The following is a 15,328-nucleotide window of genomic DNA, read 5'->3' as shown; positions in this document are numbered from 1 at the left end:
GGCAGGGGCTGGGGCCGATGCCATCCTCCCCGAGTCCACATTGGGCCCCTTGGGTTTCCAAGTCAGGGGCAGGGCTGGCCACATGAACCCCCAAACCTCAGCTTTGAAAGTTGCTGTGGAGAAGTGCGTGTCCTTTCCTGTTTGAGGGCTTGAGCGAGTGAGGGAGCCTCTCCCCAAAGGTCAGACAGAGCGAGCTCAAGAGCACCCCAGAGAGGAGCAGGGGGACCAGCCCCAAAGCCATGGCAGATGCCCCCCTCCCAGAGAGGGGTGGGCAGGAGGATTCCCCCACCACCAGCAGGCCTTCTCCGCACCCCTTCCCCCCACCAAGCCTGTACTGCTCACCACTCTCTGCAGAAGGCAGCTTCCCTACCCACACACTGGCATTAACAAGGGAGGGAGTGAGTGAAGAAACACACCCCTTTACAGACATACACGGGATATCTCCAAGGTCTACAAACAAACAAACAAACGCACGTGGTGAACGAGTCTCATCTTTTCTAGATGCAATAAATAAGAACTATGTCATGTAGTCATGCTGACACTGTATAGACTGTAAGGACTCCTCATGTTCCTCTCAGCTGGAAATATGTAAATAATTCTTGTCCCAAGGAGGAGCAGGGTTGGGAAACCTCATGCTTCTGGGACAAGGGACCGTTCCAGGGAAGTACCTGCTCCCGCTGATGTGACTCATGCTTCATGGGTACTGCACACCAGGGTGGAAATGAAAACTGGAATTTCCTTGTAAATTGGAACTTGGCAATAAAAGAAGGAGTTACCAGAATGTGGCTGCTGGTTGGTGGTGGTGTGGCGGGACGGCCATAACTGGCAAAGGGAAGGTTGTCTACTAGCTATCTGTCCCCACACTAATCCCTCAGCCTGTTGCAGCTGCTCAGTGGGGTGGGCAGCCCCTCCCTGCAGCCACCCCTCCCCTGTCACACACCCCCTTCACCCCGCTTCCACAGCCTGGCCAGGTCTTCGCTGTCTCCTGACATGGAGATGGAACCTGTCCTACCCAGGGCTGGGAAACTCGGGTGCAGCAGGTTCTGTCCAGAAAGTGTCCCTGCCGCCCTGTCACCCAGATGCAGCGAGCCATTAGCAGCCCTACCTCACAGGATGATACAGGGAGCGTCTGTGTCATGACTGTGATCTGCTGCTGGGCTGGGGAAGCAGGACAGACCCTGTGGGGAGAGTCCCAGAGAGTAGTTTCTAGGCTCTCGGCCTCACGTGGAAAGGTGCTGGTGGAAAGGTGCTGGCTCGGGTAGTAGATGGCCGTCAGCTGTTACCGGTTAGCCATTAGACACTAATATAATGCCGTGTCTGCGTTGGTTGGTTGATTGGTTGGCAGACAGAAAACCGGAGGGTGGATTTCGGATCGTGTGGATCCTACTTCCTGTGTCTTGCACAGCTACCAGCGAGACTGGGGTGCAGGAAGACCCCTTTTTGGTGTACTGGTGGGTTGTTTGCTCCCTGTGTCTCCAACCCAGCTGCCAGCGAGACTGTAGTGGTGTGACTCCCCCATCCATGGCTCCGTGGGTGTTCCTTTTTGGCCTCACCACATCCTGCGTTCTTGTGTGGGGAGAGGAGCTGGGTCCCTGCATGACAGGCCCCCCACCCAGGACGACATCTGTGAAGTCCATGCCGGGGCAGGCCCCTTCCAGAACACACCAACATGCAGCAGCGAGCTCTGGAACTCCCTGCAAGCAGGTTCTCACGGAAACCCCTGATGCTCCAGCTCAAGCCTGGCCGTGAGTCAGCCGGACCTGAGGTAAAGCCCGAATTGAGTCCAAAGTGAATGGGGCACCCTCCCCCGTCCCCACCTCGTGCCAGGGGTTGAGGCGATGCTGCCGGAAGGTGGGATCTCATGCCGAGGGCCGGCCCTCAGTGTCCAAGCTCACACTGGCCGCCAGCAGGGCTTCCTTCCCCTCCTGGCCTGGGTTTATCCAAGGTCAGTTCCTTCAAAGTCAGCCCACAAGGCCCAGAGCCGCAAAGGTTCAGGCCCCGCTCAGCACCGCGGCCTGCTGGCTGCAGCCTTGCCTGTCCCCACAGCAGCGGGTACGTGGGCAGCCATGCGTCATGATGAGTTTAGAAAAGGGAACTTGCTGGAAGAATACCATGGAGAAAGTGGAAGACAGGCCTTAGGGTGGTGGAACTAGGGACAGCAGCTGTGGGGAGACAGGTACCCAGGGCCAGGGTCAGGTGCTGCCAAGGGCTCTCCTGCTTCCCTGCAGGACCTTCACACAAATGGGAACAGGCCCCAAGGGCTCAGCGACCCTCCCAAAGTGCCTGGACAGCAACCCCGGCCTTGGCCTCTACGCTGCCCCCGGGCTGCTGGGCCAAGTGCCCCTGGCTGTTTACAGGAAGGAGGAGCTGACGCTGAGGTTCTCCCAGCTGAATGGGTGTCGGAATCATTTGGAACACTTGTGCACCAGCCTGAACCGTATGTCTCCCCAGCCCTGGTCAGTGAGATGCCCAGGTGGTGCCTGACGGAAGGCCCTTTGCGCAGTGTGAGCACGCAGGGCTGCTCAGGGAACACTGGCTTTTCCTCTTCTGCCTCCTGGTTCTTAGGGAAATGCTGGCTTCTGTTCAGGAGGCAGAGCCCGTGTGGCCATGGCCAGGGCACCTCTCTCTGCTTGGGTTTCCTCATCTGCAAAATGAACACAGGACCAGGCCGGCCTTTGTGATTGGGATGGAGGGAATCACGTGGGCAAAGTGCTCAGCTGGGAACCTGCGGGCTCTGGGCCTGACACCCCCGTGGCAGCTTCCCCACCCCACTCCCAGCCCAGGTTCAAACCCAGAAAAGGCCACCTGTTTGGTGGCCTTGGGCCAGTCACTTTGCCTCTTCCGTCTGCAGTTCTTCGTCTCTAAGGCAGAGGCTCACCCAGAGCATGAGGGCCCTACCTCTGGCTGGAAGTGGCCCAGTATTTCCCAGGGGTGCAGCCAGTGGCTAGTGAGAGTTTGGGGGTCACCCCTGGTGGAGGTGCCAACAGGCCTGTCCATGAGTCCTCTGATGGCACCTAAAAGGTGGAAAGGCAGGGGAATGTAGGCAGTGTCTGACCTTAGGTGACCTTGTGTCCTGCATTCACTTCCCAGCTCCTCCCCTTCCTGTTCTGCCTCCTAGGGCACTTCAAGGTGGTGGGAAAAACCCTCCCTATCTGAAGTGTGTTTCTCCAAAGGAAGGTGGGTCTGAACACATGGGCCTTCCTGGTAATTGACTCCAGTGTGCAGATGGGATGGGGCACTGTGCGGCCTCCCTGCCCACAGGCCCCAGGGCGTCGCAGCCTGTGCCTGTGGCACCCCCTGCCCCAGAACCTCTGCTCCGGCCCCCGCCATCCTCCTCCTGGGCCACACGCCACCCAACTTAGCCTGAGTCCCGTCCGGAAAGTAGCATGTGCCCACCTGAACACACACACGCTTAACAGCTGAACTGTCACTTCCTTGACTCTTGACTTACCTTATAAATTCAGTGCACAGCTGACCCTTGAACAACGCCGACCCCCCTGCAGTTGAAAATCTGAGTATAACTTTTGACTCCCCCAAAACTTGACTAATAGCATGCTGTTTACCAGAAGTCTGACTGATAACATAGTCAATTACCATAACATATATTTTGTATGTTGTATGTATTATATACTGTATTCTTACAAGAAAGTAAGCCAGAGAAAAGAAAATGCTATTAACACAATCATAAGGAAGACAAAATACATTTATAGTATTTATTGCAAAAACTTCGCATGTAAGTGGACTGTGCAGTTTGAACCCATGTTCTTCAAGGGTCGACTGTATTGAAAAGGGAGGCTTTAAAAATAATGACAATAAATAAATAGAAGGGAGACTTTAATGTTGGAAACAGAAACCCAGTACCCCTTGCTGTATGAGCTTCCTAGGACGGCTGTACCAATCACCACAAACTGGGGCCTTAAACAGCAGAAATGTCTTCTCTCACAGTTCTGGAGGCCGGAGGTCCGAGATCACTGGGTCGGGTGGGTTGGTTCCCGGTCCCCTCTGGGGTCCGAGGGAGACTCCGTTCCCTGCCTCTCTCCTGGCTTCTGGGGCTGCTGGCAATCCTTGGCCTTGCTTGGCTTGTGACCACATCTCTCCAATCCCTGCCTCTGTCTTCCCCCAGCTTTCTTCCCTCTGTGCCTCTGTGTCAAATCTCCTTTGTCTTATAAGGACATCAGTCATTGGATTTAGGACCCACTCTGATCCAGGATGGTCTCATCTCGAGATCCTTAACTTCACATCTACAAGACCCTCTTTCCAAATAAGGTCACATGCCCAGGCACTGGGGGTGAGGCTGTGGACCTGTCTTTTTAAAGGAGGGAGGGGGTGTCACCCTTCAACCCACTACACTTGCCAGAAATTAAAGATACCGTAAAGGTAAATATGGCAAAAGCAAATCCATGTCATTAAAATGTAACCACGTCCCATGACCTGCCATGGGCTCTGGACCCAAGGCCCACCCTCTGTCTCTTAAATAGGAGACTGGCCAGCGTTAGAGACCTGTTCACACTCAGCCAGGCCCCTCCCTCTGGTGGGATCAGAGAGGCTGAGCAGAGAGAAGCAGCAGCTCACTCAGGGACACAGTTATTTCAGTCTGTGTCCTTGAGCCAGAGCAGAGATGCTGCTGTGACAGTTTGAGACCTGAAACCTGCAGAGGGGACATCAGAGGAGGCGGTTCTTCCTTCAGCTTTTTCTATTATTATTAATGGAGGTAAAATTCACATAACACAAAAGGGACTGTTTTTAAAGTGAACAGTTCAGTGGCTTTAGGGTCCATCACAAGGTCATGTGACCATCCCCTCTATCCAGTTTCAGACTATCTTTATCAGCCCCAAAGGAAATCCTGGATCCATCCATGAAGCCTTCACTGCCCATGGACCACATCCCACTTACCTTTCTGTCTCTATGGATCTAACTGTTAAGTTTCCTATAAGTGTAGTCATGCAATATTCGGCCTTTGTGACTGGCCCATGTCCCTTAGCGTGACGTTTTCAAGGTTCATCCACGTTGTTGCCTGAATCAGAATCCATTCCTTTCTTTTGCAAGGCGCCATCGTACCCCATTGTACGTCTTAGACCGCGTTTTGTTTATCCATTCATCCACGCAGGCCCCTCACCCGCCCAGCCAATTCGCAAGAACTGCTTAGAACTCGCCCTATCTCAGTGTCTTCTCTTGAACCTCCTTATCGCTCCTGCACTGTATTGACGCCAGCTTTCCTGCCAATCTGCCCTGGCGGAAACAGCCCTTTAGAGCAGCCACTGCCAAAACACCTTGGGAATTGCACCCTCTGCCTGGCTTTGGTGGTATCTGTCCCTGAGAGTCAAGGTTACTACAAAGATACCCTCCACACACAACGCCCTCCGGCCCCTCCCTGGGAGGCCCCCATGGGCGGGGAGAAAAGGTTTCACTTCCCTCATCCTTTGAACATGTATTAACAAGCATTGAACACTTACCATGTAGCAGCCACCGGGGAGGCAGCAGTGAACAGTCAGACCAAACTCCGTGCCCCCTGAAGGTAACTTCCCAGCAGGCAGAGAGGCAATAAAAAAATACAGTAAATTCTGCAGCGACTAGAAAGTGCTGTGTGCATGAGAATTTACAAATAGAGCCCAGAATGGGAGAGAAGAAAGGGGCTGCAGTTTTAAACAGGGAGATCAGGGAAGGTCATGTTGAGAAAAGACATTTGAGCAAAGATTGAAGGCGGTAAGGGAAGGAGCCTCAGGAATGTCTGCGGTAAGGGTATCCCAGGCAGAGGGAACAGCCGGTGCAAAGGCCCTGGGGCAGGTTGGAGGAACTGTGAGGGTCGGTATGGCTGGCGAGCAGCTGGGGAAGGTAAGAGTCAAGAGGAGCAGAGAGGTGATGGGACAGCCTGGGGCTCCTGGGAGGCCACCCCGAGACTTGGACTTTTCTCTGAGGGGCATTGGGAGCCCTGGGAGGACGGTGAGAAGAGAAGGCCATTGTCATGGCCTAGGTTTTAACTGCTGCTTCGAGAATATTCTAGATCAGGGTAAGAGTGGAGGCCAGAGGCTAGTTAGGGGGCAGTTCCCAAAAGTCCAGCCCACCAATCTGACAAGGTCCTGCTGCTTTGCCCAGAGGGCTCCAACACACATGAGCACACACAACACACACACATGTAAATACACACGCACATGTGCACACGTGCACACTGCATTCATGCACATGGCTTCACAATGCACATATGTACACATGCACACAGAGCCCTTGGGGCCAGATGGACCTGGGTTCAACTCCCGGCTCCACAACCAACTTTCGATGTGACCAAGTGCTAGTGACTTCCCATCTCTAAGCCTCAGCTTCCCTTCCTGGGAAATGGAGACTCAGACGCCTTCCTCCCCAAGTGCCGGGGGGCAGACTTTGTATTTTGCTGACAGGCAGCCCCGTAAATAGCCCAGCGCAGGGTCCGGCTGCGGCTCTAGGACGCTCCAGGCTCCGGGGCCGTTCACGCCTGCCCTGGATGCTTCTGAGTTGTGAGATGTAATCGTGAGACACACGTGTGGGGAAATGCTTTCTGAGTCTACGTGTTCCTGCCCTGCATTGTTCCACAAACACGTGTCACCGCCTTCATCTGTCTTCACCATCCTCATCCTCTTTGTCCTCATCTTCGTCACTAGCCTTTGCTAAGCGCCACCTCTGCATCAGGCCCTGTCTAAACATATCGTCAATCCATCTCATTCCATCCTCTCCAAACCTTGTGAGGTGGGTACAGTGATGTCCCCATTTTCCAGATGAGGAAACCAAGGCACAGACAGGTTACGAGACTTGCCCAAGATCTCAGATCTGGGGGACGGCACGGAGATTGGTTCCCACCTGACAGCCTGGCTCTGGGCCCTGCAGCCGGTCCCCAGGCATGCGGGGAAGCCTGGGTCAGCATGGGCAGGCTTTGCACGCAGGCCCTGCCTGGGATAACCACGCCTCATTCGTGTGTGCACAGACACTCCCCGATCATTCAGCGGCGCTCTCACTTCCCTGTCTTTCCCACAGTGCTTTCCCTTTCCGAGTCCGGGAGGGTCAGCCCTGTTTCCCGGAGGGGGCAGCTGACGCGGGGAAGAGCAGAGACTCGCTCCAGTCACAGGGGCAGGATTCGAACCCAGGTCCTCTTCCCATAGTGTGTCCGTGGAGGTCCATGAGAGGGGGGACAACCTCTGAGGATGGGAACTGTCATCATATGCAGAGCACGGCCCCCTCCAACCCAGCTCCCAGGGACCTTCTAAAACCAGCCTACCTCCCCTAAGATCCCCCAGTGGCTCTCCACAGCCCCACTGGGTCCCCCCAAGTGAGAAGCCTCAGTGGTGGTTGGGGGAGGGGGACGGAGGTTCTCAGAAACCTCAGATCACAGGAGAGAAAGCAATTCCCGGTTTTCATTCCCTTCAATCCTTCAGGTGAAAGCAAAGAGAAAGTCTCCGTTAATGCATGTCTTTACCAGCGACTGAAACATTTGCTGATCTCCCCTTTTTGCAAAAGAAAGAAACCCTACCCCAATCTTCAACAGGCAACCTCTGAAGCCCAAACTGACTGTTTTATTTTATTTTCATGGTACTTGTTAAAGTTATCTGCTATTCACGGCAAGCCAGACTGGTGTTCCACTTGAGGCAATATTGTGAAATGTCCTTTTAAAATTAGGTTTTCAAAGTATTTAGTTTAAAATAAACTCGTTAGCCACAATGAGATGTCACCTCACACTTGTTAGAATGGTCATCATCAAAAAGACAAGAGACAACAAGTGCTGGCAAGGATAGGATGTGGAGAAAAGGGACTGTTGGTGGGAATGGAAATTGGTGCAGCCGCTATGGAAAACAGTATGGAGGTTCCTCAGAAAACTAAAAATAGAACTATGATCCAGCAATGCCACTTCTGGGTATTTATCTGAAGGAAATAAAATCACTGTCTCAAAGAGATAGCAGCACTCCCATATTCATTGCAGCAGTATTTACACTGGCTAAGACATGGGAACAAGCTAAGTGTCCTTCAGCAGATAAATGGGTAAAGGAGACGTGGTGTATACACACAATGGAATATTATTCAGCCTTAAAAAGAAGCAAATCCTGCCACTTGCGACCACATGGAGAAACAGGGAAGGCATTTATGCTAAGCGAAATAAGCCAGACAGAAAGAAAAATACTGTATGATCTCACTTATGTGTGGAATCTAAAACAAACGAACTCATAGAAAAAGAGATCAGATTTATGGTTACAGGTGGAACCACAGAGCCCTGGCTCAGCCCAGGAAGAGAGGATGGGCGTGCAGCTCTGGAAAACCAGGGAGGCTGGAGGGGACACCGCTGCCAGCAGAAGAAGCTGGAGTCCTGCTCTGGAACCACGGGGCAGCCTGGAGGTGGACATGGACATGAGACACATGCAGGCTAAGGGAGGGGTCCTCCCCACCCCCGTGCCCACTGCCTGCAAAAGGACCCAAGAAAAGCCAGAAGTTATCACACGTCCCGGTCCACTGCCTAGAATGAGCGCCACCACTGGGCAGACGCCAGCCCGTGACACCCAGGGACCATCAGAGTTGCAGAAGGCCTCTCTCCCAGCAGGGTGTTACCCTCTGGAAAAGGGGCAGGGTCGGGAGGAAGTGAAAAACAAGAGTCCTGAATCAAAAGGGTTAATGTGAGACACAATGCATTTAAACCGTAAGAGTGACGAGAAGGTTCTCTGCCATCAGCATAAGGATAAAGTTGCTGCTTGTTGGCACGTCAGGGTCGTAATCATAACCCAGCACCAACAGCCCTCGTCGCTGCCCGACCCACTCCAGGCACTTTGTACCCATCAGCTCCTTTCAATCTCCTGTCCGATGAGGAGACCTGGCCACTCCCCCATTTCACAGAGGAGAAAGCTGAGGCCTGGAGAGGTTGGCATGAGACTGCACCAAGCACATTACCTACAGGGTCTCTCACTCCAGCCATGCCCAATGGACCAAGTGCTATTATCAACCCCATTGCACAGATGAGCAAACTGAGGACCACAAAGGGAGACTGACCTGCCTGAGATCCCAGAGCTGCTCAGGGCAGAGTGGGGGCCAGGACCTTGTCCCTCTGACATAGACCCCAGGCTCTCACCCCTTGACCATATGTCCTTACCAGCAAAATCAGAACACTCAGCGCTGTCAGCAGCATAGCCTGGCACACAATGTGACTCTGTAACAGAGTCACTGGCCCCGCCTTGGGGTGGCCATGATGGGCAGGGCCTCGCCCACTTCTTTGAAGGAAACCTCCAGTCAGCCTGTTCCTAGAAGAAGGGCCACACCCAGTGTTTACCTGCCGGGCACTGGTGCCAAGTGGCCAGGCGTGTCCTGCCTCGTGTCTGCTTCCTCAGGAGGGAGGGCGTGGTCAGACAGCCTCAGGCAGGCACCTGAGAGGTACCCGGTTACCCTCCACCTCCACAGCAGGCAGGTCTCCTTCTGCCCCTCTCTGCACCTCAGTTTCCTCATCTGATTCATGGACACAGTAACTCTTCCTGGAATTGCCCAAATTAAGTCATGTGTGGGGCTGGCAGGGCTGTTTTAAGGAGCCCAGATGTTATCCTCAGGACCGTAGGAAGTCCTGGTGGGGGATAAAATATAATACTCATAGAGATCTAATTTTAAAATATATATTGATAAGCTCAAAAGAAAGAAAAGTAAATCCCAGGGGCCAGCAATGAAGAGGAAAGTCAAGGCAGAGTGGACGTGAGCTAAGGTAGGGCCAGGGGACGTGGCCTTGGGCCAAAACATGGACAGGATCAGAGAACCAGCACCAAGTCAGGGCACTGAACGGCCGCCCCCTCCGTGAAAGGGGGCTTCCCTCTGCCCACCAACCCAGGGATGCAGCCTCAGACAAGGGAGGGGAAAGAAGTCTCTGCTGAGAACTTGAAAGTCTGAGACAGGGAGAGAGTGCTGGGGCGGGGTGTGGGGTCCCGACTGACCTCACCCAGCTTGCTGCAACCTCAAGCCAAGGCTGAAACATGAGAACTGGTCTCCAGCTGGCCAACCCCTTGGAGCAACAGCCAAAGCAAACTCAACATAGCCCTTAGGGAACGTTCCCATCCCGACGCACGTGGGGTGTCCACAGGGGCACATGCACCAAATCTCCCCACTGACGATTTCTTAACACCCACCCGAGAAATCCCACCTTGCAGAAGGGCCCTCACCTGGGTAGCCTATACCAGAGGTTCCGCTGCTCTGCAATCTGCCATCAATGTCAGCCTGAAACCTTGGGCACTGCGCCTCCCAAACCTCCTCCCCATCTACACTCCCCAGTCCTAGGAAACCCCCCCTTCTGAAATGCCTCTCAGGAGTGTGGGGTTTGTTTTAAGGAAATCATGGGAAGGGCTGAGTGTTTCGCTGGGGTCCACGAGATGAGGACCAGAAATCCTGTGTGCGGTGGCCGGACACTGGGAACCTGGACGGCTCTGGAATTCTCTGAGAAGTGGAGGGGAGGTGCTGGGGATGGAATGCAGGTTTGGGGGCCTAGTGTCAGCTCAAGGGGCAGTTGGCTTCATGAGGTGATTCTTTAAGAGCTGAGCGTGAAGACAGACACCTATGTCGGGTGAGGTGGTCCACCAGGTCATGCGGGCGACGCGAAAGGCTGACAGTCACAATTACCTTAGCATGCAGCGCGTGAGTTGCACTGGGGTGCCCTCGGGCTCTTCCAGGAACACAGAGGAGTGGTCCCCAACCCAGCAGGGGAGGCACAGCTGGAGAAGGGGCAGTGGCATTTTATCGAGAGAGGGTGGCAGACCTGATTCAAATCCTGACTCCACACGGTGGTGCTGAGTTTTCCTGTGCCTCAGTTTCCCCCTCTGTACATGGGGGTGATCGCCCTCCTGGGCACTGGGAGGATTGCAGAAGAAACTGCGCTTGGCAGAGCAACTGCTGAGAGGGTGAGCCACAGAGGGTGGCTGGGTTTATTACTAATGAATGAAGGCTGGACCAGCTTATGAGTCACCCAAATGGGACACCTGATTGATTTAATGCAATGAATGGACAAATGAGAGAAATGAATCAATGAATGAAACGCACAGTACCGGCCTCCCAGGGCTGCAAAGAGGGAGGCCTCCTCCTGGGGGAGGTGGAGAGAGGCCAGTCCTGAGTCAGAACAAGGTTAGGGGTCAGACAGTGGCGCCCCACCACTCGTGGCGCACACCCGTGACACCCCATTTAATCATTCCTCGATGATAACATGCCAAGGAGCCTAGCAGGATTTCCCTGAGTCACGTTTCCTGAAGGCTGGCCTCCAGGCCTGCAACTCACTGTGCCCCCATGATGCCCCCATCTCACCTTCCGGGCTGAAGACAATGAATCAGGGCTTTGGGATGGAGGGGGAAATAAGAAGCAATGACTCAGCAAGCATTGTCCAGGCAAGTCCAGGGGTGTGGTGGGATGAGGAGGGGCTCCTGGCCCCTCCCTGGACCAGACGAAGCTTGGAGACCCCTGGGGTGGGGCAGGGCTGCGCCTGCCCTGGACTGAGCTTTGGGGTGCTGAGGTGTCACCCCCCACCTCCAACCCCTACAATTAGTAATAGTAATGACAATGAAGCATTTATGGAGCCAGGGACTTCTGTTTCCCAATTTGCTCCTCATCTTACCCACCGGAAGGGAGACGTCTGATGGAACCTTACGGCATTGCCTACTTTCCACCTGCTTTTGATCTGCAGAAATGACAGGCTCATGTGTTGTGCCATCCAGGAATCTCAATAGCCCCATTTTGCAGAAAACAGGTTCACAGTGGCTGAGCAGCCTGGAGAGGAGGATGGGAGTTGGGGGAGCTGCCTTCTGGGTCTGGGCAATCCTCGGGGAGCGCTTGGGGACAGAGGGGCAGAAGTAAGGATGCTGCCTGGTGATCCCCACCGGGGGAATTTGGTGCTGGGAATTTGCGTAGTTGGAGGCTGGGGGGAGGGGAAGGGGGAGCATTTGGAATGGGGTGGTTGTGCCTCCATCCATCTGTGCACCGCTGTGGTGACTCACCAAAGGGGTCTACAGAGCCTCCCTGGGGTGTTAATTTGCATATGAAAAGGGGACTAGGGAGAGGCGATGCCACCTCCCAGGAAAGGAGAGATGGTGACACTTCATGCAGACTTGAGAATGGTTTTCTCCAGGAGGGTGCCTTTCTAGATGGCTGCAAATGCTGGGCCAGCAGCAGCAACTGGCCTGTGGGATAACCAGCCCCAGATGGGTCTGGGAAATTGGAGACCAGCCAAACTGGAAGAGAGTCGGATTCTTTCTGTGCTAGGGTGCGGGGAGGGGATGAGGCAACACTCCATCCACCCCTAGCAGTTTCTCCCTCTGCCTCCAACTGTGGTCACACAGGAACACTCCACTCCCCTGACCTTTAACTCAAGGTTGGTTTAAGTAACACCACTACCACCCGTAACCCCATGGATGGGGCGTCTCCTGCCTGTCTATGTGGCATTTCATTTAATTAATTGCTGCACACACAGGGTCTCCAGGAAGTGCCACCATAAGGCATAAGCAGAGGTTGCTCTTTCGCCATCTTTCAGGAAGCCAACAACAACCAGCAAGGTTGAGTAACTTGTCCAGAGTCACACAGCACTAGGAAGTGAAGTCAGGATCAGAATGCAGAACAGGTTTCTGGGCCCTTGTTCTATTGTCCTCTCATGCCTCAGCTGCCTCAAGAAATGTTTGCTGAAATGACAGACTTGGTTAAGTTCATTATATTCTGTCTGCAATGGATGAGCTCCTGGCCATTAAAATGGAGATTTGGAATATTGCTTGCTCTGGAGAAATGTCTGTGGTATGTCGTTAAAGAGAAAAGCAAGTTCCAAGAGTTTGAAAACCACAACCCCATTTTTGTTCTTTTAGAAAGTGTTTGCATAGAAAAATGACCAGGAGACTGTTGTATGTTACAATGCTGGCAGCGGTGACCATACAGGAGAGAGAGTGGGGTCCTACCCACAGGGAAAGATGGGACCCGGCCCATCAGTCATAATGCCACCAAGCTGTCCTGCTTCATATGTGATAGGAGCTCCCATGTCCTGGGAGAGGGAGTATCCCCATTGATGGGGGTCTGAAGACACCAGAGTTAGGGAGACAGTGGCTGTGTCCTTCTAAGGAGGTTTGGGGCCTGTGACATGGGCTGGTTGCCCTGCCGGGAATGTCACCACTTCCACCCTCGTTGTCAAATCTGTCTGTCCCTGAGGCCAGCTCAGACATCCCCTCTCCAGGAGGCCTCCCTGGGTGTCCCCATCAGGCACCTGCCTTCCTGGGCCCTCCTCTGGATTCCTTGTGTGATGCTTAGTGCTTCTGACCTTCTGCCCTGGACTCTGACCTTTCTGAAGGCCACAGCCACAGCCACATGGGGCCCATTTCTGTAACCCCAGCACCTCCCATAGGGGCTGCTGCTGAGTTGAGCTAAACACCCTCTTGGGGGCAGGGGGTGCATGGATGTCACATTGCACTTCTCCTCACAGGCCCTTTTCATGTCTCGTTCCCTTTAGACCTTACCCCAACCCTAAAGGGTGGGTACCACCATTTAGTCCCATTTTACAGATGCAGGAACTGAGCCTCACGGAAGCTAAGGAGATTGCCAGTAGCAGAGCCAGGATCCAGACCAGGGCTGAGCCTTGTCTATGGGGTGTCCCAGAGGAAGCTAACCTTCCTCCACCATGTCTCATAAACTTACAATCTGGTTTCTCTTTCAATAGCTGCCATGCAGAGGCCCGAAGCATTGCGACCTAAGGCAGATGTCAGCTCTGGAGTGGCAGCATCTAGCACTCTTACGGTACCATCCCTCGATGTTTCTCCTCCTTACCAACCCTGAGAGGTAGGTACATGTGTCCCCTCTGCAGAGATGGGAAGACTGAGGCCCAGGAGGTCCAGGGCTGCAAGGCTCCCTGGCTCGGATGCGGCTAAGCCCCAGCTCGCCCCTAGACAAATGGTTTCTGAGCCCAGCTCAGCACATGGAGTCCTTGATCCCTGCCTGCACCTCCTAAAGCGCGTCTGGGAAATCAGCTTCCTGCTCAAAGCCCAGATGGACTTTCAGGAAGGGAGGTGGGGGAAACTGGGAAGGGATAGAGAGATAGACACACTTCCTGCAGGAGAAAAGTCTACCCATCACTTCTGGGAACTGGGAGAGCTCAGAGAGCTTTGTGTACTTTGACCCCAGTGGCGTGTGCAGCTGTCCTGTTGACCGCCTTCCCGCGCCCCATCCCCCTCCCCCTGCACCTTACTTCCAAGGATGCAGCTGGTCTGGCCTGGAGTCTCCATGTTTGGCATCCAGGTGTACCTATTCAACCACCACACTGGACAAGGCTTCCACCAGCTGTCCAGGGACAGGGCTGGTAAGGGCAGCCCAGGCTGGGTCATCCAGCTGAACCCTGAGCTGGCCAGGGTAAGCCCTTGCCAATGAGGCAATGTGAGTCCAGTTTCCTGTTACTGTGACTATGCAAATGGGGGGAAATCAGGGCCTCTCCGGGGGCAAACTTCCCAGAATGACGGCATTGATTGTCGGGAGAAACCTGGCCCCAGTGGGGCCCCCTCCAGAGGGGCGTAAATGGCTAAGAGCCCTTTCTCTCCAGGTACCACTCTGGATGGGGGGGCCTGCCTGCTGGGCTACTGCCCTGCTGGGAGAGCTCGCTTCAGCCCAGACCTGGGCGGATTAGTCGCCTGTCCCGCCAACCTAGAGCAGCCTCGCCTGAGAGCAGCTTCCACAGCTTATCACGGCACGTCCTGCTCGTGAGGTGGGCAGCGTGAGGTGGGCAGCGGGAAGCAGAGGTGGTCTCACTGGCTCTCTGTCCCTGCCTCAGACATCACCAGGCCCAAGCCCCTCTAGGTACGATTGAGGAAACGGAGGACAGATCCCGCCTCCCTCCCACTCAGCCCCACACCCCCAGCCACAGTGGCAAACTTCTGCTTGCCTCCAGAAGCCGACTGGGCCTCCAAATCCCTCGTCTGGCTCCTGCTGCCTCACCAGCCTCAGATCCCAGACTGAGCCTGGCTGGCGAGGATGCTCACTACAGCCCTGACTGTCGTCCCTTCACCCCCTCTCCAGGCAGGCTGTCCAAAGGGTCCTTGTCAAGCTCACATCTGACCCTGGCACTCCACTACCCTGGCATCAAGGCCTTGTTCAAAGCCGGGCCCCAAAGATGACCCATACCAGACCCTTTCTATCCCGTGTAGCCTCATCTCTTAGGCCCCTGCCTCACACGTACCCCGGGTGATGCCAGAACTCCTCCCAGGTCCCCCTTGCACCTCTGTGGCTTTGCTCAAGCTGTTGTCTCTTCCTGGAATGGCATTTCCTTGCCTTTGTTTCTCTAATTCCTATTCACCCTTCAAGATAGCATTGCCACCTCCAGGAAGCCTTCCCAGATGCCCCC

This window comes from Rhinolophus sinicus, linkage group LG18 (assembly GCF_036562045.2).
Source record: "Rhinolophus sinicus isolate RSC01 linkage group LG18, ASM3656204v1, whole genome shotgun sequence".
NCBI classification, from domain to species: Eukaryota; Metazoa; Chordata; class Mammalia; order Chiroptera; family Rhinolophidae; genus Rhinolophus; species Rhinolophus sinicus.
Note: the sequence above shows the minus strand (reverse complement) of the source record.